General features: G+C 35.1%; 1 long non-coding RNA gene across 4 annotated transcripts in view; it reads left to right on the forward strand.

The window, feature by feature from the left end:
- The first annotated feature begins 382 nt into the window (after window positions 1-382).
- Window positions 383-26,273, forward strand: part of LOC139120422 (uncharacterized) — a 32,749-nt gene continuing 6,858 nt past the window's right edge. The window contains exons 1-5 of one of the 4 annotated variants that reach the window (XR_011549093.1): window positions 383-594; window positions 2,332-2,416; window positions 3,801-3,945; window positions 4,561-4,728; window positions 19,344-20,427. This is a non-coding gene — a long non-coding RNA (uncharacterized lncRNA). Of the gene's footprint in view, window positions 595-2,331; window positions 2,417-3,796; window positions 3,946-4,560; window positions 4,729-19,343; window positions 20,428-26,273 lie in introns of all 4 variants that reach the window. The other 3 variants (XR_011549092.1, XR_011549094.1, XR_011549091.1) reach the window with 3 other exon arrangements.

The following is a 26,273-nucleotide window of genomic DNA, read 5'->3' on the forward strand; positions in this document are numbered from 1 at the left end:
AACAATTTCCAAAGCTGAAATCTGTTGCTGGTGTTTTGCTATCGCGGTCGGCAGGTAGCTGTCAATCGGACCCAACGCCGAGTCGCCAGGACGATGCTGAAGTTATTTTCGTATTCGTTTTCGTATTCGTTTTCGTATTCGTATTCGTATTCGTATTGGAGTCACGGACAAAAATCTATATTTTAGACCAACATTCGTAATTTTAATATAAAATTTCCACTTTCAAAGAAGTTTAAATACATATATAATAATATATAATTCTGAAATATTATGAGAATTTGATTTCAATGAAAAATCGTTCTTTGTACTCGCCATTATCGAAAAAATGGTGCTATTTTTGCTGGAGGAAAGTTTTTCACAGGTGGGTATTTTGGAGGAAAGATTTTATAAACAAATAGCCAGTTTCTCTAGTATGCACGCACTAGTACTCAAAACGTGGAGCACGTGTTGATTTAGATCAAGAAAATATTATTCCCGTCACTATCGTTTGTGATGTTAACCGAAACACGGCTGTCCCATTCAGTTGAAGACCTGTGAAGGCGATATTCACTCACCATGAGCAGGTTATATCAAAGCATATTGGTCTAAGTGATTGTACGTATTACTAGATAAGTTTTTACGTTCATTTTCGTATTTGCCCCGTCAAAGACCATCGTCCATTTTCTTTGATTTTGAAAAGGAGAAGTGAAGTATGTTCTTATGGAATCGAAAATCGATAGTCCATTTGATTCCTACAATAAATGCATAAGATGTCCAGTGATCGAAATTTACAGTTTTCTTGATTGGCCCGGGGTCAGCACAAAGAGAAAGACCAGTTAAAATTGACTACCATTCCTTCCGGAAAGAATATCTTGCAGTGGCAAACCGTTTTTGGCTTTGGCATATAACTTACTATGAAGGGCATGATTGGAATTGCTGACATATTATTCTATCAGACCGACAAATGTACAAGTTTCACACCCAAACAATAGACAGTCCCTGCCAACAGACAAAAAGAAACATATCCCCATAGGAGCATGTCACCTCGACCTCTGTCCATTTGACCCCAATAATGCACACTCTCTTCTCTCTGGTGGTGGTCATTTAAACGTTGACTAATTTTTCTGTTATATGAAAACATTTGAAATATGCAACTTGCCCGGGAGAATTGATGATGGTGTTTCTGTGAGAAAATTTGACTCTGAAAATCCTGGCATTACTAGCGTCTACTAAAACAAAATTGGTGACTTGCTTTTTAGATAATGATACAAGTTATTCTAAAGGACAAGTTATGAGGGGGGTCAAGGGGACTAGGGTAAAAGGGTGGGGTGACAAGAAGCCACTTCATCACCACAATTTTGACATAAGTTGTCAGTTTCCTTTTTTAGGTTATCTTTGGAACTTTTAAAAAAAATTATGAAAAACTTTAAAATGGGCCTACAGGTATTCAAGGACATAATCTTACATTACAATCATTCAAATTTATGAGACATAATTTTCTTTAGAGAATTTTCACATGTTTGTTCATAAGATGTTCTTTACAATGACCAAAGTAGGTGCAAAATTGGCAGTCATTTGGGTCAAAAGGCAACTACACAACTGCTGGCATACTTCACATGTTTTCATACTCTGGCCCACAATAAAGTATCACAATGGAGTTGTTTACTTGTTCCACAGTTATTTTATAAAGAATTATGAGTTGGCCAGAAGTTTGAACATCATTCTTCCCACATTCAAACTCATACATCCAAAAACAAGTAAAAAGAGAATGATTTTGAAGAAAGAGCCAATGCTCATGAAAAATATTTATTCCTGTACATGATGCAACAAAACACATTCCCTATGAATGAATCAATTGAAGGTGATCTCTGATACAAACTTTGAATACATGCAAGTAGTTTCCAAATATAAAAAACAAACACGTTGAACTATACTGCACTGTAATAAAATAACTATAATTACATGTACACATTTCTCATAAATGTTGTTGATAGTACAGTTTTGATGTAAAGTTACAACCTGAAAATCAGACCTTATACAAGCTCAAACAATTGAAATTTGTCTTACATTGCACTGATAAGTAAAATACTCATTGTTACTACAACAGTTTCTTTTAGCTCTCCTCAAAAGACCATGGAACATCCAACATTACTATTGTCAAAACAAACTATATTATTAAAAGATTGTTGCATTCCAGAATGACATTACGGACAAAATACAGTAGCACTACTCAGTGAACATGCACAAGGTAGTACAAGTAGTTTACTTTGAAAATTTGAAAACCATAAACTTCAGAGTAATTATTAAACACAAATCAGGAATGTTCATATTTCTTCTTGATGCCTTCCCCAGGGCTCAAAGTTTTGACTACTGGTTATATAGGGACCATGAGCCACCAAAAGTCAATATACCCCGTAGTAGCACAGAACTTATCAAGGTAAGTCACATTTGCAGTGAGGCTTGTTTCAGTCTCTATCTCTTACAATACAAGTGACCATTTTTACACAAAATGTACATTTGACAAGAGAAACGAGAGGGTTATCACCATGTGAATGAAATGTGCATCATACTACTCAAACATTTGACAATTAAAAGCCATGTAGAAGAGAACTTTTCATGATGTTTACTTGCTTTTTGGGTGACAGAAACAATGTGCTGTTGATTTGTTTTACATATGCCCTCACTCTTCCCTTTGAGTTGTCAAGACGTGAGATAAATTTAGTTACAATTCAATCATTATCCATTCTGATAGCTCTTTAACATCACAGCTACTGCTGCCATCTCAAAAAGGAGAGCTCTGTTGTATTTCAGTCAATATATCCCTCTATCACTAGTGTATCTGAAACTGTAGTACAAGATACAATAGTTGATACCTATACTCTGGAGGTGGTTCCCCATTCAGAATTTGGATTCCTGTTGTTGGTTTAAGGTATTCAGCCATGCCATCATAGATATGCCAAACACCATCACTCATATCTCTGTAGATACAGATGAAGTGGCTTCCGTCAGCCATGGTGCATGCGAATACTGAGTAGCTGCAGGATAAAAAGTTCGAAAATTGATGTTATTCATACATGTAACCATTTTAAATGAAATACATATACACAACAGTGACATCAGCAGCAAATTTAAGAAGCTTGATATGCTCCTGATGAAAAATTTAAACATTGATAAATACATGTAAGAATGCGCAACAGGTGACAACACAGCCTTGAGATTCACCACTGTCAGGAGCCATAAGATGTGAAAGTTTTCTGCCAAGTTTTGCAAGTTGTTGGGTGTTCGCTAGGAAATCATGTGAAAAGTAACACAAACATGTTGAGACTGAAAATGACTTTATACCATTGCAGCAGACTGAAATTTTTTAAGGGAATTATTTCACTACTACTATCACCTTAGAATTCAAAGTGCTAGAGATTGAAATGCTGAGCTAATTAATATAACTGCATAATTGATAGATTTACTTGAAAATATTTAAAATTTAAAATAAACATACAATACTGATTTTAGGCATTTCACTCACAAGGTTGCATAATTTTCACACTGCAAAAGTGAAGACTACAGTTCGTAAATGTGCTTATAAATATTCATACTACAGAAATTAAGGCTGCAGTACAGTTTGTTCAACAAATCACTTTAACAAATTTAAGTTTAAGATGAGCCACAGGTTTGTTGAAAATGAAATAAATGTGACTCTCTCTCTCTCTCTTCCCCCTCCCCCAAGGAGATATATCTATGGATTCTACTTACACTTTATCTTCAATGGTTACATTCTCAGGTATCTCTTTAACTGATGTAAACCGCTTTGTTGTTTCAGCAAGATATGAGACGTCTATTGCAAGCACTGGGGGAATACCACCTTTGAATGTTGTCTGTGTAATTGTCAGAGTTCCAGGGCAGTAAGAGATTACCCTGTGAAAGAATAGGAACATACAGTAAGCATGATTTACAAGTCACTATCTTCTTGTACGTATTCAAAATTTCTTGTAGATAGTTTTTCTAAATTACAGTATTGTGATATAAACAACAATATTGATTTTAAATTGTCATGCAGTGTTTAAAAGTGAAGTAGCTGTTACAAATCCCAGGTTCTCAAAGTAATTCTTCTTTGCTTTCAGTATCTACCAGTACATGATGCTAGTCCCTTTTTCCTTGAAAATCCATTGAATTTGTTTGTCAGTAATGAAGCTGATAATAATCCACTCTGTTGAGTGAAAATCAATTCAAAGTAATTTTGAACCTGATGCATCAATGTCAATCATTGTGAAAACAGTGGAAGCAGAGTAAACCACACATCTATTGAAACTCTTTAAAATAGTGTCTGCACCTATTTGAATTTCAGCTAGGTACTACCTTGATGTGCAATATGGAACGATGAAGTTCAACCCTTACAGCAGGAGACATGGGACTTTACCCCATGTATTAAGCAAATGATCACCTGCTCTAAGGTTCATTGTTTCAAATTCATATAGTAAATATACAATTCATTACATGTTTATACATACGTTTCTTTCGTAATCCACTTTGATCCCTCTTCAACAAGTTCTTCTGTAACAACTCTTCTGGTTTTCCTTGTTTCAGATGGATTTTTAATGACTTTGTAACACACTGCAACCTTCTCACCAAGACCAAACCAATAGTTTATGGCTGCCTGGAGGTAATCCCTGCTACCATTGGGAATGTGTCTGACATCACTGGAATGGAACACAATAAAAGTGACAGTCAGTGAAAGTTATAATTCACTAAAAAGTAAGTGCAAGAGTATGTTTGTTACAGTTAGTGTTTAAATTTCAAGTTCAAGATGATGTTGACTGCTCTCGTAAAATTCAGATTTACTGTAGGTCTACAACTACTCATCAATATACTCATTCAATGTTTATATTTGTCACTTTAAACATGTAAGTTGCTCAGTGCTTCCTTTACTCTCCATCTCATAATTATGTACAATTATCTGCAATAAGTTATTTAAGGCATGAAAATAGTAAATTAAATTTTTCTAACCTCAAAGTTGGCAGGGTAGCCATCTCCTCTGTCACTCTTTTTGGACAGTCTGCCATCGAGCATTTCCTTGTCCTGGTTATTGTTTGATTTGCTGTCAGTAGAGGTTGTAAATAGGTAACTTCTGCTCCCCAGTAGTTTAAGACTCCTTGCACTGGTTTGACTGGAAATTGAGATAACCATGTCGCTTTCCCTTTTGACCATTTCTTTTGTAAGAAGTACTGATGTGCTTTCAGCAGAGTCCTGTTAGCTTCTTTGCTTTGGTTCATGAACCACTGTTGAATATCTGTCCTTCTGCTCAGAATGATGTGGTAGATCATCAACATATTATCAGCTGGACATGTATTAGTCATTTCCACTGTGGTTCCATCAGCAGCCATTGTTGATCCATTCCATGGGATACATTGAGAAGAGGGGTTATTGCTGGTACCTTCAGCTGTTGCATTTAATCTCATCGTTGTTGTTGTTGTTGTTGGATTGAATCTCACCGTTGTTGTTGTTGTTGTTGTTGATGTTGTACGAGTACTGTAATGTGGAGCTTCTGGTTGTACTTTCTTATGGCGCTTTGATTGTACCTTTGCAGTAGCCGTTTGTGTTGTACTGGACATGTTATGTTCTGTATACTTTTCTTCTTGAACTGGTACCACATTCTTTTTACATCTTACTCTCTCAATTGATGGTTCTTTCAGAGGCACTGTAGGTGGATTGTAATATGTACTCTTTGCTTTTGACGTTAGCTTCCTTCTCTGCCATTTTTCTTCAGCATCTTCTTCATTGGTAGATTTTGTTGATGTCTTGTTAGATTTTACTTGCTTCAAGGCTGAAATGGCGACATCTTCAATTCTTGGTTTAATTGAATTGTACATAATCAGACAGAATTTGGCCATTTTGAGATGACACCTCCGGTGGAGAATGTTGATTTTGACTTCTCTCATCCAGTTTTCTGCGACTGCATTTGTTGCTCTTGTTTCAGTCACTGATGAGTCCATCACACCTGTGTCCTGATAGCGTGCCAAGTTCCCCAGCATTAAGCCACTCCATAACGGTAGTAGTGGGAGGTAGTTGTCCTTCATGTCTTCAATGTATGAGATGCTTTGGTATGGATTTGTTTGCTTACCTGATGTTTTGTCTTCCTTTGTCATGTTCAAGGTACTGGCATTAATTACCTTGTGGAAGTACTGAAAGAAGGGAGACTTCCTCCTGATAGTGTTTCCCTCATGTGCTTCACAGTTTTCATCAGGAATTTCACAGCTTGTGATGTCAGGATAAACATCTTCATCTTTGAGTTTCATTATCTTTTTTTTAAGCTTGACCAAGCTTTCTTCCATTGAAGTGGTGCGTCTTGGCGAGGTTTTATGATCGTTATATGATGAACAAGCTCAGTTGCTTCACTCAGACTGGTACAATTCTGTAATAGTCCTGTAATGTAAAGCAGGAACTTCTGCAGGGCTTTGTCATGACATTTCTTTGCTAAATTGCGACTAATTGCATGAATAAAATGAGCCGCACAGATATGTATGACTGTGAATGAAGCGGGAATTAACCATTTACCATTAACAACTGCCCAGGTCTTCTGCAAGTAGTTATTCACATCTTGAGCATTGAATGCAAGTAGGACTGCCTGAAGAATAGCCCAGCTGAAGTCCATTTCTACTCTTTGTGGGGACAGAGATTTGCCAGAAATTTGTTTCGCTGCTCTTCGGAATTTCATGAGAAAATGGGTGATGGATGGAATTGAGTGGTCATTTGTCAGCATTTCGGCCAATGGAAGTGGTGGATTATCAGAAAACAAGTGCAAACTTCTGTTTGCTGTTACCAATGCATAGTAAAGGATCTGCTTCTTGATGGTTGGTGGTGACTTTACTACAGACCCTGTGGCATCTATATGCAAGAAGGCATTATTTCTTTGACATAGTTTGTTGTACAGAATAAGTTGCTTCTCTGTGAAGTTGACCACTTGTAATGGCTGAAAATGAATTTCTTGGATGTAACCAAATATATGTTTCCCACTTATGTCTTCTTTCATGTTATTCATTGTGTTGATGAGATCTTCAAAGTGATCCTTAGATGTTTCATCTTTACAATTGTGTTCAGATGAAATTTTCTGGTACACATGTTTTGATTTTACTTTTGACAGGTTTCCAAAGATAACAGCTTCCTTATTTGCTTTCCTTAGACTAGCAAGTCTGTATTCACTTGGACTCTGGTTGACAAGCTGTGGACCAATTTGTGCTCTTTCTTCACTTCTTATGTGACGAGATAACTGTTTGCCTTTTTTGTGTTTGATTAAGCCATCACATATGACTTCTACCAGGACAGGTCTGTTCCTCTTGTTGAGTTTTTATGGTGAATTTAAATTTCTGGCATGATTGATGCTTGCATCTTGCTAATATGGTGCAAAAGGGTGCACTGCTCTTACGAGTGCCTTCCTTACGGACCCTATTACTGTAGAAGACTAAAACACACTTGTCATTTACTTTACATACTTTTTCATTGAAGAGAAAACTCCATCTTCCCTCCAACCGCCTCTGTCCATTTTTGTACCTGGTTGTAGGTTTTATGCTCTCCCATTCAGAAGGAGTCAATGTAAACGTAAATGATGGTTTGCTTGTTGCTTGCATGTGTTTTCCTTTGGGAATTTTTACATCCAGTATAGATTCTACCATAGTTTCATCTACAAGTGGTTGACACATTTTCATATGTTGGACATGTTGACCAGCTTCTGACCGTGTACTTGTGTAAGTCTTATTATGTGTTTTGCTATGTACTCTTGACATAAATTCTTTGTCTTTACTATACCGGTATGTTATTGTCTGGTCATCACTTGAATTTACATCTTGATCTTCATCAGATATGGTCTGGTATCCATGTGCCCTGTTTGTCATTCCATCATCATCATCACTGTCATGTGTTGCTAGACTACTATCTACCAACTTGCGAGAGGCGAAGGGCGTGGTGTTGTATCCTTGTCTCCCAGGTGTTATTGCAGCATCGTCACTGTCATGTATTGTAGGTGTACTGTGAACCAACTTTCTAGATGTAATAGGTGTGGTGTAATGTCGATATCTAAAAGGTGTTGTTCCAACTTCGATGTCATGTGTTGCCAGTCCACTGTCTGTTAATTTTGGAGCAGCGATTGGCGTGGTGTGGTATCCATTTCTTATAGTTTTCAGTACATCATCATCACTGTCACATGTTTCTGATCCACTGTTTTCCACTTTTGGAGCATCAATGGCTGTTGTGTGGTCTTCATGTCTCAAGGGTGACATTGTGTCATCATCACTGTCAGAGTGTGCTGGTCCACTGTCTACCAAAGTTTGAGATGCAATGGATGTGGGTAGGTCTCCATGTTTCCCAGACAACATCATACCATCATTGTCAGAGTCTGCTGGTCCACTGTCTACCAAAGTTTGAGATGCAATGGATGTGGGTAGGTCTCCATGTTTCCCAGACAACATCATACCATCATCGTCAGAGTCTGCTGGTCCACTGTCTACCAAAGTTTGAGATGCAATGGATGTGGGTAGGTCTCCATGTTTCCCAGACAACATCATACCATCATCGTCAGAGTGTGCTGGTCCACTGTCTACCAAAGTTTGAGATGCAATGGATGTGGGTAGGTCTCCATGTTTCCCAGACAACATCATACCATCATTGTCAGAGTCTGCTGGTCCACTGTCTACCAAAGTTTGAGATGCAATGGATGTGGGTAGGTCTCCATGTTTCCTAGACAACATCATACCATCATCGTCAGAGTCTGCTGGTCCACTGTCTACCAAAGTTTGAGATGCAATGGATGTGGGTAGGTCTCCATGTTTCCCAGACAACATCATACCATCATTGTCAGAGTCTGCTGGTCCACTGTCTACCAAAGTTTGAGATGCAATGGATGTGGGTAGGTCTCCATGTTTCCCAGACAACATCATACCATCATCGTCAGAGTCTGCTGGTCCACTGTCTACCAAAGTTTGAGATGCAATGGATGTGGGTAGGTCTCCATGTTTCCCAGACAACATCATACCATCATCGTCAGAGTGTGCTGGTCCACTGTCTACCAAAGTTTGAGATGCAATGGATGTGGGTAGGTCTCCATGTTTCCCAGACAACATCATACCATCATCGTCAGAGTGTGCTGGTCCACTGTCTACCAAAGTTTGAGATGCAATGGATGTGGGTAGGTCTCCATGTTTCCCAGACAACATCATACCATCATTGTCAGCAGAGTCTGCTGGTCCACTGTCTACCAAAGTTTGAGATGCAATGGATGTCGCTTTATTGCCCTGTATCTTGGTTGACATCATTTCATCAAAGTTATGTGTTTCCGGTTGTGTACTAACAATATCTTTATTTTGGTGCAGCTGAAAACTAAGTCTCATACATTTTACTTGTTGATCACTGTTGGTATTCAATTGCCCCTTCATTACCATTTTTACAGCAACTGTCCCAGACAGTTCCATTTTGATAAGACCTTCCTGTATGTGCTCACTGTTTGTCTGTTGTTTATTGGCAGAATTAGTGGCATTTTGAATGCCTACTTCTGTATTGCCATCGCATGTTTGTAGACCTGTTTTGGTTGTCTTTTCGGTGTTTTGTTCTTCATTTTCACTGTGCAAATTGTTTTCAATTTCCTCCTTTTTTTCTCTGTTAGATGTACACTTTAGGCAGTAGAATTTTGGTAATTGTTTTGCCTTCCTGTTTGTAATTTTCTGGCATCTTGGATGAAACCAGCCATCACAACAGTCACATCCAACTATGCATTGGCTGTGTTTCCATAATTTATTGCAGGTGCCGCAGAACACTGGCTTGTCTTTGTTACTCATCCTGTCAATGTGATTAATAGTGTAATGATGATATTTTAGCATCAATCAACTACTCCCTGTCAATGTGTCTTTTTCTGAGTGTTGTCATTATCTGGGCTGTTTTGATTTTAAAGCCTCCTGGACAGTCATGAAAAAGTCCTTGAAAATAAATTAAGTCCTTGGAAGTCTAGGAAAATTGATGATCAACACAAAATTTTTATAAATGACAAGGTTATCAGTTGTGAAATGAAAAATGTAAAATGATGTATAGAAATGATACTTTTTTCAAATAATGTCTTAAAAATGGTATTTTTGACTAAACAAGTCCCAGAAAATGTCCTTTACAGTCCTTAAATTTTAAGCAACTTTGAGCTTATGAACCCTACTGACTTTAACATGTTAACCCTTCTCCTGCTGAAATGCCCCATGGGAATACCTGTTGCCTGGTAAACTTAAATGTGGTACAGGTGTACAGAATTAATTAAAGGCATTCATGTACATCATTTCTTTCAAATAATATCATCATAATTATACATCAATATTAAACATCCAGACATCTATGTATATAATTTTTCGGTGCGCCCTTTGGGAGCGTTTATTTAAAATATGAAACAATGTTTTTCAGCATGCCCTTCAGCTGCATGACTTTCATATATCAGATATATATATATATATATATATATATATATATATATATATATATATATATATATATATATATATATATATATATATATATATATATATATTATAATATATGATATACGAAAGTCATACAGCTGAAGGGCATGCTGAAAAACATTGTTTGATATTTTGAACAAATGCATCCGAAGGGCACACCGAAAAATTTTAAACATACAGATATCTCAGATATATACCGGTATGTCTGAAATATTACATTTTGCAGTAGGACGGGTTCTCTGAAAAATATGTTTTATTATTATTAAAGCTACGCGCCCGAAGGGCATGCCGAAAAATGCAAGTGAATGATGAAATTTGTGGCTGGCACAGTGCATTTTAAACGCAAGTATGAGCCGTGTCGAAATTCAAAAACACACTGACCCCCCTATTAGGCATTCTAAAAACATGGTGACCCCCTATCACCAAAGTCACAAACAGGATGATTCCCCCCATGAATCCACCCCCCACCCCCGGCCAAAGAAACTAACCAGTCCCTAAATAAAGGAAACAACCAGCACCTTGTTTTTACATGCATAGCTGAGCCCAGGTTAATACACCTATAGCTTTACATCAAACAAATTTAAAAGTTAAAAGTTGGTTGTATGGAAATCATTGCTTTAAATGTTTACTTTGCTTGTAACAGAAGTCTTTGAGATAAATTATGACAATATAATGCATAGTATTCTTAGATACATGTATGCTTCTTCAGTTATGAATATATTAGAGCACCTTAGTGTCAACTCTCTAATCAAAGTCATTGTTTTTTCTCTTCTGACTAGTATTTGATTATCTGTTAGAACCATCATATATACCAGGGTAACCATCCATAATATGCAACTAAATTTTGTAATTCTTATCATTTTTTGCTCTTTCTGTCTGTCTGTCTGTTGGTTGGATATCTCAAAAACGGCTGATTAGATCAGAATCAAATCTGGTACATACATTCAGTTAGCAAATGGCAAGAACTGATTATTTTTTGGTGGGTGTGGCTTGCATACTTTTTGCTTATTTGCATAATTAATGATTTTAGAAAAAATGGATATACATTAAAAATGACTGCACACAATTGATGAGATCTGCTACAAATGTTGATCACACCAAGATATATCAGCAGTTGGAATCATTAAGGGGTGACATGAAAGATAGTTGCTAATTTGCATATTTAATGAACTTTCCTGATTAGGGATATATCTGAATTGACATGACCAATGTTGACAAAACTTGCTACATATATTGAAGATACATGTACATGTACTATGATACAACATTATTGAAAATCATTAAGCATTTTTACTTCAGCCAATTCCAAATTTACATATTTGATGAAATTTGCCAATTAGGGATATATGTATATCTGAATTGACTGGACCAAAGTTAATGAAACTTGCTATACATTAAAGATGCTATGATACAACATTATTTAAAGTCATTAAGCATTTTTTCTCCAGCCAATTCCTAATTTGCATTTTCAATGATCTTTTCTAATTACGGATATATACTGGGATTTACTTGATCAAAGTTGGCAAAACATGCTATGTACATTGATGATTATACCAGGTTAAAACAATATCGAAAGTCATTTCACATTTTCATGTCAGCTAATTTATAATTTGCATATCTAATGAGCTTTCACAGTTCAGCATATATGGCTTGAAGGACTTGGCCAAAGGTAATGACACTTGCCATATAAAGTGGTGATACAATGACTGCATTCAAAGAACTTTAATATTTTTATTTCAGCTAATTACATATTTGTATACTTCATGACCTTTTAGAATTAATCGGTGGTGAATATTGTTCATTATGTTGATCATAATACTTTCAATAAAGTTGCAAACATGTGGCAAAGGTTCAAATTTACACATAACTGCAATATATAATGAAACACGTGAGCATTTTTAGTTCATATCTGGTTTGTGTATTGTACTTACTGATAATATCAAGTACCTACACGTCCTAACATTCAATCTAGTTTTGGTGACGAGGCCATATGTCAAAATTGACTGTTCTGAATTGAATCAGACATCAGAGCTACATCAATTTTATACATTGTTATGTTAAGTCATGCTGAAAAGGACAAAAAACCTTGATTGTGAATACAAGAACATTTTTAAAATTATTATAATTTTGTCAAATATGGAAACTTCCAGCATTGACTTTTGAATGCTGCACCCAACACAGCGATATTCATTAAATTTTAATTAATTTGTTAACCAAAGATTAAAATGTGGTTGGGTTTACCTTTTAGCTTGTCAAGCAGTTGTAAGTCATATGACAAAGAAGTGTTGATTTATGCAAATGTATACAAATCACCTGATTTCTTGGCGACTCTTTTCTCCCAGTTTCAAGATTTCAAAAGAATTAAACTTCACTCTGGCTGTGTCAAATTTTCTTAAATTTTCACATTATGTCCTTTAAATGCTATATAACAAAACAACTATTTTCTTTGGCCATAAAGTTCTTATATTTTGAGTAAGAGGCATTTTAATTTTGTTAATCATGTTTTTAATCAATTGTTTTGACTGTCAGTCTTTCAACCCTTACCATCTTAGAACGAGGATAGATAGTGCAAAATAAAATAGTCATTTTTCCCTACATATACTCTTGCTTCAAGTGAAATATTACATTTCAGAAAATTGTGTCAAGTTTTTTAGTTAAATAAAATTTTCATCATTAATACCAAAAAATGAGGTTTTTTACCACAAATATACACCCACTTTATCCTTTGAGTAAACTAGTGCCACCCTACTAAACTTTAGAGTCTCTACTTTTTGAAAGTATATAGTATGAGGGGGTTTCCTTGTCATCTGTGATGAGAAATATTCCTTTGAAAAATAATGTGCTGGCAACATGCATCTCCACCTTAACTTGCCATAGTTAGGTTTGGTTATGCTATGTTAAGAGGTAAAGGCTATTCCAACCATCATCATATTTAATGTATTCTTTTAACTAAGGCTTGCTTGAAAAGTGTCTTTATAAAAATTTGATTCCATTTCAGAGGTTCTTTGATCATGAAGATTTTCAGTTGTGCTGACATTGGGTTTAGTTTTTTCTACTAATTACAACTTTGCAATTGAAAGACATTTTCCCAATTACCATGTTCTATAGCTAAAGAGATTTTGGAAATTCAAGAGCACTCATGACACATTCTGAAAGATAATGGGTCTTGTAGCATTTTAGGTGTACTAAATATTACTTGAAAAAATCTTTCACAATGAGGAAGGTGAAATGCAGAAGTGTCCAAGATGGCACTAACCAATTTCTTCCCTTAATCAAACTCATATCTGGCGTAACTTCCTCAACTTTAACACATAATGCTTAATTTATGCCAAATAATATTCTCCATCAGCAACAGCTCAAAATAGGTTAATTCATAAACTCAAATGCTGTCATTTAGTATTTACCAAAATAGACTTTCATAAATGAATATATTTAATAATGAAATGTTAGCATCAGAATAGATTTTCAGAGTAAATGAAATTGCTAGAAGCCATGTTGAGATACAAAATATTCAGCTTGTAACCTCAGCCTGTACATGAGTAGACTGCTTTGTAAATTATGAAAAAGTAACTACTGATCTGGACTAGAATGCAAGCAGTACTGTACGGTACATTTTATACCAATAGACACTGTGTTATCAAGGTAAATAGTAAATACCATATCAACATGTTTTGGAGTAACAAAAGAACTTGCAATTCACATGCAAAACAAAAAAGTGAAACATTTATCCAAAGTTACAGATACTGGCATTTTGAATGGTGCAATGGCAAAAGTAGATTTTGTCTTACTCAAATTTTGATGCAATTGACTCACAATAATTGATAAATCATTTACAATATCTAATTGATAATGTAATTATGTATAGTTAGAGTTATGAGACAGTACATTAATTATGTTATTAACATATTATTATCTTATTCACATATTCATAATCGTATGGACCTCTTAACTTAGTTGTTGTATAGCATTGGTGACTCTGTAACTGGCCAGTTTCAAAGAAGTACTGGTACTTCTAAGTTTTCACTGACACAAAATTTGCCTAAATATTATTCCAGGTGACTTACAATGAATTCTTTTGTTTGGAACAAACCCACCAGACATAAATTGATAAAATGAAAAAGTGTGCCCACTACTTTTCCAATAATTACAGTCTTTCACAAGAATATCTGAGTATTACAGTCATATGAAAATAGCAAACTTACATACGTCATAAATTGATATAAGTACCATTTGTCTAAATGGATCTTCTGCATTATTAATCTTGCAATCTTTTGCTCATACAGGATTGTATATGTACAGCCTCTCAAGAATGTGCCACCTTATGAGAAAATCATTATTTCTCACGATAATTCTCAAAATTAATTTTTTCAGAAGTAAATTTGTAAATGTCATTTTCGAATAAAGGGGGTTGAAAATCTATAGCTTGATTTGGTAAGCCAGAAACTCAAATCTACTCAGACCCTCAAAATATCCAAAAGTGTTCAAAGCTTGAAAATTTGTCAAAGTAATGTGAAAGACATTGGGAACAAAGTTTGAAAACAACTAATGTTAGGGCAACTAATGTTCAAATGATACATGACATATTGTGTAAAATTTTACAGCACATTGTACATTTTTTCTGGCAGTGTACTGTATATTAAATTTGCAATGGGCTTACATTATAGTTCAAGTGAAGAAATTATTCTACAAACATTGTAAAAATGTACCTTCTTGAGTAATAGTGTAGCCCTGAAATACATAACAATCAAAATGAACAGTGTAGACTGACCTTTACAACTTCTTCTTGCAACGAGGCTGTTCTGTCCCATCCATACAAACTGGTACGTGGTTATCTTCTTGAGAGCTCACAAACAGGAGTGATGGGGAGGGCTGCACATGGGCCATTTTTATAGCCAAATTGTCTAACACATCAACCAATGGAAATCATTTTTAAAACAGGGATTCACTTCACAAGTAAGAAGGAATATGCAATTGGTGCAAATAGAAAATGTATCAGTCATGTTCCTGCATTTTCTGAATAAATGCAAATCTGTTCCATTGATACCGGAACGTGAGGGGTTAAAACACATCATGTGATAAATTTAATATGCAAGTATGAAAAATATATTTTCCCGTGGATAAAAACTAACACCAGTTCTTGCTACCCAAAAATGCTCAAGAATTGAAACATTGTTACAATTGTATTGTCAAAACTGAATTCTCAACATTGAGTGACTGTTATTCATCTCATTGTAGTTGTTCTGTACAAGGCGAGATCAGTGGATCTACTTGGAAAAAATTAAAGTTTTGTCGAAAAACAAAATTTTCCCGCTTCAAATAATAGTTTTTTGTATGCAGACGAAGTTGTCTTGTGAAACTAACAAAGGAGGCTAACTATACAATGTATTCATCCCAAGCAGGGCCTTTTCAAACTTAAATCATGGGAACTACCCATGAAAGACTATGTTATTGTAGTTTCTGAAAAAAGTATGACATGAGAATTAAATGCCATTCAATTTTTGTACTGAATAATACATTTCACACTCCTTTCTGTATTTTGACCTAAATAACACATGACCTGGTTTTTATCAAAATTGTTGCAATAGTTTGTGTTCAGACTTGCAAAATGGAGCTGGCTTTTAGGAAGATAACTTGAGCAATGACTTGCAAAGATGTGGATTTGATAGACTTACAGGAATTATGGCCTTTGCAGTTGATAGAGTTTGGAAGTACCGGTATAAATGCTCATGTGAACCAGAAATTTAAATGACAGTAATTTTGCCAAGGTTCTGGAACATTGGTAAATGATTTGGGAACCTGTTAACATTTCTTCTGTCCCTAAATCAGATTGCATTGGTATACCAAGGGGAACCCCGGTAAAATGACTGGGGAACCCCAGTAACATTTACTGGGGTACTGGCCTTAACAAAAATTCTGCAATGAGCATTAGACATTCCATACATGTCAGCCCAGTCAGATATTTAGGCTCAGTTTTTCATTAGGGCTTATATTTTTCATGCACCTACATGCAACATTGCATTTATTTTGATTTGTTGTAGAAAATTCCAATGGAATCAGTGGTCTTACTTCTTGTATACTTTATTCCTCTAAGGAAATATAAATAAATTCTAAAAAATATATTTCTCATTATTCTACATCAAACCTGTGCAAAAATTTTCATATTTATACTGATAAAAATTTTATTCTCTGACAGCTGTGTCTGTCGCAACATTGTTAAATATTGTTGACGAGATTTTGTCACACGCTGATAAACAAGAATTCTGGGAAGTGTGATCAAGCTACTAAATAAAAGTGAAAAATAGACGAGTATATTTGAAAATGGTCATGGACCAATGCAAATATCATTATAACTATCATTATGATACGGTAAATATAACAAACAACACTGTAAAGCGATGAAACAACACAACATACAAGTACAACCCTTTATTCAAAAGTGGATAAGACTTCCTTTAGGTCCAGTATACCTGAAATTCATTTAAATCAGTGATGCTCCGTAGAGGCGTCAAAGCAAACCTTAATTGGTGTCAGAGTTCAAGTAGTTTTAGGGTATCTTAGTAATCAAAATCAGAGTATATCAAAAAGTCTTTCCAGACACTGTTGAAAATCATGTATCATGCTGATGCTAGTTATAGCAGAGCAATTCATGAGAAAGGAAACCTCCACTAGTTCTCATATCGTACTAAGTTTGTGGTATTGGTTTGTCAACAGACTTTCTTGCCTTACTTAACATTGAAAATCTCCAGGTGTTGCAAAAAGCCACAAAGAGAGAGAATGCCAAATTTTGAATATTATAAAGTTTTTATTGTCCCATGAAAATTGTGAAATGACATGCAAGTGAAAATCAACTATAATACTGTAGTATCCTCTTTATAATTATTAATTCATGATCATTTAATATATTCCATTTTTTGCCACAAGACTTAACTGATAATCATGAGATTCCTATCAGAAGGTGTATTTTGGTATTGAGGTGTTGTAGTTACAAGTTTGACAAAGAGTTTGCAAAGTGTCATATATAAAACATTCTGGTACACTTTCTAAAATGTTTGAAAAGTGTTCAGAGTTCAGTCTGCTAACACTGAGGCATCAGAATGAGAGTGCACTAGCATGCTGAAACCTTCACTCTCTTGAAAGTGGTTGTGCAAATGTCCAATGTCCCCATGATTCCATTTCTCATATAACCACGCCCCTTTTTTAAGTCCTGAAAGGACAGTATTTGTCAAACTACGTGTACTGATACTCACCTATCAAAGAAAAGTTATCTTTGGCAATATTCTACATATTGTATCTCTCACTTAATGACATAGCTCTCTCAGGCATCATTTAGTTTGACTCTGTAAGTTGTACAAAATACAAGAGATTGGCAGTGTACATTTGAATAGCAAGTGGAATTTAATAATTGCCAAAAAGTCTTAATCAGTCAGCAAATATGGGTAGTACCAGTAGGTAGCTGAGTCTTTCTTTTTTTGGATGCACATTGAAGCTGTAGTCAAAACCAGCATTGAACATAGAGTTGAGTACTGAATAGATAAAGAAACATTGCAAATGCTATCTCACATTGAAGATATAAATTGTACATTGTGCGCATCAAATTCCCAATTCAAACTACCAGTAAAAATGATGACATTCAGGGAAATGGCTTCTGGCCATGTCAGATCATTTTATCAGCATTAAGCAAATGTACAAAATCGGGGGTGGGGGGGTGTTGAGCTAGTTTGAGTAATTACTAAGTACTCGTGAAAAAATCATAGCACAGTGGCTGCCTTTCAATCTTATAGCATTGGTAGACTTATAATCCAACGTAATATATTTTTAGGATTGCTTGATGATAGCAACCATTAACCCTTTTTCTGTCAGACAGTATCACTTCTCCCGTCTGCCAAGCCAGTAAAAAGTTGTATTGTGCCAAAACAATATGTAATTTCACTCACTTACAGCAGTCTATAGAATCATGTTTACAGTATCTGTGTCTTCAAGCTAGTCAATTTTTGTGATAAAAATACACCGTGTGGGACATATTGTGCTTCACTAGTTTTAAACATCTTGACATGATAGTGAAATATGAACTTTGTAGGACAAGAATTCATTAAATGTTGGTTATAGGCACTAAAAACACAATTAAAGGATTTAATTGTATGAAATGTTATCTTGTGATTTTAATTTGTTCAGTGAATCAAAAATTGGGAAAGCACAAATATCAAAAGTTTTTCACAAATGAACTGCTTGAAACTTGTCCATTGTCTCAAGTTATGCCATAAACAGAAATTAGCCATCAACAACAGCAAATGGCACAGGAAAAATAAGTGTGAATGAATGGCTGAATTTTGGCTCCAAATAATATGACAGTGTCACCATTTTCCAAGAAAATCAAGAAGACTACAACAATGGGTCCACATTGAGAACAATCACTGACCTCACAAAACCGAATGTATGGTGGTCAGGATCACATCCCATGGTACTTTATCCCTTCACATGGTACTCCTGACATGTTTGACCCTTTGTTAGTTGTATTTTTAAGTTACAGAATTCCTTGTTTGATCCTATATTCACATATTGGAACAGGGCTAGCCAATAAAGCTTTGACAAAGTTTTTGCAAGTTATATTTAGGATGGCAGGCAAACAATTTTGTCTTGTAAGTATGGAGATAGGGTTGATGGGTTTCAGTATTATTATCAGTGTACTGGTACAATGATGTATTGTACTTATCTTTCTCACTTTGGAGGATCTGCTTTTAATTTAATATCTCAGTTCAATATTACATGACTATGTGTCAATTTGTTCTTGAAAATATTTTCAATACATAAATAAGCTGTGAAAACAATGCACTCTTACACTGTCAACAAATGCCTTGCTAATGTTAGACAATTTTATCTTTCATACAGGACAAGATGTAATGGTGTGGAATGTACTCAGTGCATGCTACAGGAGATATTTCCCAATGATGTGTACAGGTCATGGTTTCAGAATGCAATATTTTCACAGCGTAGATGGACTTTTTGCTTAGAAACAATCTGTCGCCATTAAAGCCTTTCCCAGTGGATGAAAGTAAAATAATAAATTAAAAATCAAACTTATACAAGTTTCACAAATATTCCCAACCAAGAAAAAGAGGAAGATGAAGTTATAAGAGAGAGAAAGAATTACAATTATTTCCATCATGTCAGTAATAGCTATACTAGTAATCAATGACATGATTTGCAATGCGGTCAGTAAAACTGAAGGATCTGAGGACCATGACAAAAAAGTTGAAACCAAGAGGACATGTAAAATATAACACCATGTTCATTTTTTACACAGAATATCTGAAAATGTTCTAGGATTTTATCATATAATTTTATTATATTAAAATTCAGATTACTTGTATTGAGAGTTGCATCCTAACAGAATTTGTAGATTTGTGATAAGATCAGTTGCTAAATAATCTGTACAATAATGAGCAGAAGGTTACCCTCACACTATCCTTTCTATCATACCTCAATCATATCATATTATTCTTGCCATTGTGTTTGGTCTCTGTAGTACATATTAGTTCACTCGTTGGTTTTAATCATAATCACACTCATCATGGAGAACTGATATTGTTTATTTTGTAACTTTTTGAATGAAAACTTCAAAACAAAGAACTTGGCTCTGCATTGGCTGTGATCTCAAATTTCACATGTGATACTTGTTGTACAAAATATAGTTTTTTTTATGTTAATAAAATAGTTAATGTTGGAATGAAAGTAGATTGAAATTGTCTAGATGTAATTTCTGTTATTTTTTCTCTTTGGCTCTCTTATTGTAAGTCTACTCTAGTTAACATTTGCCTCCTTGTATTGAGACACTCCTTTACTAAATTAGCAAAATCTGCTTTATTAGTCCTTGCAGATTCATTCAGGGGACTTACAGAGAGGCTGGCATGTCTGTAAAGTAAATTTTGGAGGTCATAACTAAGAAATAATTACACCAATGTGACCAGCCTAGGTATGTGGAATGTATAGCGGATTGTCTAAACTGAGTGGAATCTTCAAAATGTTGCTTTTGCAATTAAGAAAAAAATAGATAATTATGATTTTTAACAGATATCAAATATTAATATTTGCATGATTTCTTTGATATTTTGCAAAAATCTTGGTAGGGACTATGTATTTAATAGTTGATAAAATAAGCATAAAAATTGCATTTTCGATAACTTTTCATTTTTGTTTGTCATGTCTTCTCTTCAGGAATAACTTACGTGATAGGTCTCAAATTTGGTCTTTTTGGTTCTTTGGGATTGTATGATTATCATTTAATCAAATGAATATAAAATTGAATATAATAATATTTTAGCCTAATTTTTTTGAAATTTTCTAATATAATAGCTTTCAAAGCTAATTAATTGTTCCATCAGTGATTTTGATATGTGAAAATTATGTAATTTGCACAATATTACTGTTAGGGCAATTTGTCAGATTTTCTATCAGAACATTATATCTTTCATAAAATGATAGCACTACACTTTCAAATGTAATTTAAAGGTTTCTAGGGCTGACTTGATGAAATTTCCACAATACCTGTACTTTCCTCTTTTAAGTAAATCATCATGATATACCCTTAACAGGTTTTTCCATGTTGATTATCATTGCTGAGGACATGATCCAGAAAAAATAGGGTTGAGTATATTATATTCTTTTTTCAGTATTACAGCCATGTACGACGGGCCATGAAAGGCGTGCTTTGATTTCTTTGACTCATTACATCGTCAGCCACTAGTATGCCTATCTTGACTTACAGGACTGTTAATTAAAGAAAAGATGTTCACTTTTCAATTATTAGCGTCACTTAGCTTTCCAAATTTGGTTTAGAAATAGCCCAATCACAGGAACATCATGCCATTGATAATTAGAAGTGTGTCAGGAACGAAAAGATGTGGAAAAGTTCATGAGGTGAAAACTGGCTCCTTACAGTCTAAATGGAGGAAGGCCAGGTATGCCCACGGAAGTTCAAAAATTTGCTGCTTGCATTTTGCTTGTTATTTTGCTGATTGTGCGTGTCTGGATAGTATAACCATCCATTACAGAAGGAGCGACAAATTCGTATTGAATTAATCTTGAATTCACAAATTTGCAATAGTGATGGAGCAGTGAACATTATGCAACAGTATGATTATTTTATTTATGATTATTTATGACAGAGCTATACTCGAGCAGGTAACAAGAGACCATTGAATTTAATGTGGTTCTGGTTTTTAGGAATACTAATCTTATATGCTTGCCCACAATTTTCCAGTAACTTTAATGCTGGAAGTTGCAGTTGCATATTCCTTTTAATTAAAAAAAAATAGGTCCTGACAAATATTTATGCCAAGCTAAATTTGTTATTACAAGGGGAAATGACCTTTAAAATTGTCTCACAATCATATATTTAATCTCTCAGTCCTGTTACCAAAGTGTCAAAAGTGAAGTACAATGAATAAATTGTTTTATGTAGAAAACAATTCTTCAGGTTGTTGTGTATAGCCCAATCGGCTGCAAGTCACTGTAGTCTATGGACTTCAAAATATTTTCATTTCCTCTCATCTTTTATATATGCTCTATGTCACACACTTTGCATATTTGCATGGGGAAAGCCATATTTGGCAATCCCGCCTATTTAGACTTCCATGAGTTTTCCCAGTCAGTGCTCAACAACATTTATTATACTGGCTTCTCATCTGCTATCTTTTGTATGAAAATGACAAATGCTAATTGCTGCCAATATAATGGGACTTTATGCTTGTAGGTCCGCCACTGACTTGTAATGCCATACAAGTAGTCTTTCACAACTTTTGAAACGCTTGTGTTCCTGTCCTGTAATATCTGTGGTTACAGAAAAAAACTAGTCTCTCTTCCAATTCATTCAGGAGTTTTTGAAATGAATTTTATTCAATATGAACAGCACTTCGTTGTTTTCATTTCATGAAACATGCTGAAATATTGGTCAACTGTGCACAACCTGAACTCTGCTTGCATCCACACAAGATTAAAGGCCCAATAGCTGTATCTTTTTTGCATTATTTTTGTGATTTTACGTCCAAACTTCAACAAGTTCATAGGAATGTACTCCTTGAGGGGTGTTTATACAGGTAGAATAAACTGTCCACTGGGACTACATGTGCAATTTTGAGCAAGATAAATAATAAATGTTTGCCCAAACATAAAATTGCACCCTCATGCAAATAAAGCAAAAACACAGTACGCAGTGCATATATGCATTGGAATCTTCACAGAAACAACAGAGTAGTCCAATCTAATGCATAGTGCTGAATGTTTTCCACTGGGACATCATATGCTGTTTTCTTTGTAATATTATCAATTTTAAAAAATGGCGGGAAATCAAAATAACAATTAAAATTTAAATTTACTTGTCCAATTTTTCAATGGTAAAAGACTATATCCTTTAAATCTGTAGAATTTAAAGAAAACCAGAGAAAAAAGAAATCCTTTTTCAGGTCAACAAATTTCAAGAGTTCCAGCTACAGGGGCTTTAAACATTCAGAAAAAACATTTTTCATCTATGAAAGAACACAAGTTCAAATGTTGAATTGTTACAACTCTCATCATGCATGGCTGAACATACAATGTTACATAAAGTTGGACTACATGCAAGCTTTTGTAATGAAGTTTTAAATTGGCGGTGCTTTTCATGTAGATAAGGATAGCAGCTTTCCCTTTAATTTTGTCCCGAGGCAAAAGCGAAATCCTCTGTTTGCATTCAGAGAAGGGGTAGTTTATGAAACTTTTGTAGTTACATACCAGTCATTTTTACACTGAGTGCCTTTATATAAGTATTCCAAGTTTTCTTGACTTATCAAGGTCAAAATAGAGCAACTTTGTCCCTTAAACCAAACGTGTTCAGTCTTTTGTGTGTGTGAAATATCCACCAAATAGGTAATCCATGTTACACCAAGAGAATATGGGTGACATGTCCCAGTCATTTGCCTTTGACCTTCCTAAAATCTATCCACTATTATCACCTGATGAGTGAGTAATGATAAATGCTAAAATGGTGTGATTTAATCATAACATTTTCATTAGCTTATACAGTATGCTGTTGTAAGAAAACTATGGAGGCAGTTTCCATATTACAGTGGAGAATGAATTATTTGTTCATGGCAATGAGGATCTCATACAGCTTATCACAAAACTGTAAAACATTGAAATTAGTTCTCATCATCAATTCAGAAGAAATAAAACTAACAAAACAATGGCAAACAATTCAAAATAAAAACAACACACAAACGCTATTTTATGGTGCCATTCTCACCATTTTTGGGCTAGTGAATGGACGTGACATGAGGTGTCTGTTCTTTTTAATAGTATAATGAACGTGAATGATAGGTACTGTTAATATACAATGAAATTAAATCAATACTAAAATAATACTACAGTTAATTTTCGAACATATGCTGAAGGTAATGCTATGAAATTTAAATTGCAATTACATAATAATATACAAGAAAGAGATAGAATGTCAGATATCTGAACAAAAAATATCACATTAAAACCATTGTAAAGCTAAATATAAAACCAACAAAATCTTTTCCATGCTAATATCCTTCATGTTTGTCTCCTTGAGAGCGAAACAACTCTGATTTAAAGGTAGTTGAGCAAATTCGGATTTTTATATCGGTCATCCTTTTTTACTCACTTTAGAATAATCATATCAATTTACAGTTTATATTTTAAGTAGTCTACTTTCTTGTATTTTGATATGGCTGTATGTAGGCCTGAAATAAATAACAATGACAATAGAATACTTTATAAAACTTTATTGCTCAAAAACACACTCAAGGAGTGCAGTAAGGCAAAAATTACAAAGCTCAAAGTTATAACAAAGTTGTATGAGCTGCTGCTTGGGAGGGGGAGTATCAGAAATACATTTGACAAGGGGTACTTTTCAGAGTAAACAGGTAAAGATAACATAAAAACACACGGAACGATAATTTCATGTACTACATTCGCTGTCGGTATGACGATCACTTTTACAGAGACATCAGTTTATGACAAGTCAATTACCTCAATATAAGTCGTCATATTTGGCGGGTCAGCTTTCCATTAGTGGTACTAACGATGTCAACAGAATGTTGTGAAGTTAATCAGGTCTGGAATGTCGCTCGTATGTTAATACGAAAACGAATACGAATACGAATACGACAATGATGTTTGTTTACAAAATCTCTCCTCAAAATTCTACGACTGGCCGTTTGTTTTTAAAATCTCTACTCCAATGATAGAAACGATATTTCTCGACCTAGGCCCTAAAATATGGAAGACCGGTCACGACATGCGACATGCGAGTTTTTAAAACTGCGATCTGCGGTTACGGTTAGGGTTAGGGGTTAGGGTAGGGGTTAGGTTTAGGGTTAGAGGTTAGGTTTTCTCTGGTAAAAAGCCTTAGGCCTACTTCGCTCTCAACCCTGGAGGTTAGGCCAAGGGAGGGAAAATCGTAACGGCATAACTTAGGGTTAGTTAGCGTTAGGGGTTAGGGTTACGGTTAGGGTTAGGTCGCAGACACAGGCGTGATGTTTACTGGGTAGTTTGTATAAGTGTAGTTATTCCTACGCTCCGACGTTCTCTTCCGTAGGCTACGGAAGAGAATGTCGGAGCGTAGCATAAACTACACTTATACAAACTACCCAGTAAACATCACGCCTGTGGTCGCAGATAACAGTTTAAAGACGCAGGTCGTATGTCGCAGGTCGTGACTGGTCTTCCATACATGTCTGAGTCCTAACGTGGCCGCTATTTCTCCCACGGTGTATTCATTGTAGAAGTATGCAGAAATAAGCTCGTCTCTACCTCTGTAATCCATCGTTAGGAGGAGAACGAAATGACATGTATGCAAACGCCGCTTTGCAACTCGCATGTCGCAGTTTAAGAACTCGCATGTCGCAGTTTAAGAACTCCCAGGTCGCAGTTTAAAAAACTCGCATGTCGCATGTCATGACCGGTCTTCCATACTAAAAGATAAACGTTTTCTCCAACTTACATTATCAGAATATCGATGCATATTCTATTATTGTAAAAGTACTTAAGAGTCTTTAAACGCTAAAATTTTTATTAAAAATTACGAATGTTGGTCTAAAAATTAAGATTTTTGTCAGTGACTCCAATACGAATACGAATACGAATACGAAAACGAATACGAAAACGAATACGAAAATAACTTCAGCATCGTGTCGCCAGGTGGCTGAAGAGCAGGTGTTGTGCCCCTAACCTTACTTCTATACGATATTTCAGATTGTATTTCATAGTTTTATTTCGATTTAAAACAGTCGCTGGTCTTTATAAGTTTGCGACGACATTCTCTTAGTTATACAACGCTGCGCCGCCACTCGGAGACGGCAACGCGGTCCACAGCGCTAGGTAAAGTACAGTAACTACCGCAGTCATCTGAGAATTGGACGTAAATTGCCATCGAGCTCAAAACATAAAATTGGTATACTACAGATGTTGATTATACAACAATACAGTAGAAGTGACAATTGTTTATTATTATCTTATTACTTTCTAGTCTGCACGGATGTATATTCAGAATGGGTTCATCAGATTTTAAGACATATGATACAGATTTGCTATGGTGACTTTGATGCTGTTTTGTCAGTGGCACATGATGATCATATTTCAAAAGGATTTTTAAAGAATGCCATTGAAAGTTTTTCTTTTTATAGTTGCTCTCCCAAAGAACATTATCATAATGTTTTGACTGATTAAACAGAAAGATTTTCTTTGTGTAGTGTTTTGATTGTGACAAACCACCGACATACATTTCCTCATCTTTTTGCAGATTAACATGAAAGCACACAT

This window comes from Ptychodera flava, chromosome 20 (assembly GCF_041260155.1).
Source record: "Ptychodera flava strain L36383 chromosome 20, AS_Pfla_20210202, whole genome shotgun sequence".
Classification (NCBI taxonomy): Eukaryota; Metazoa; Hemichordata; class Enteropneusta; family Ptychoderidae; genus Ptychodera; species Ptychodera flava.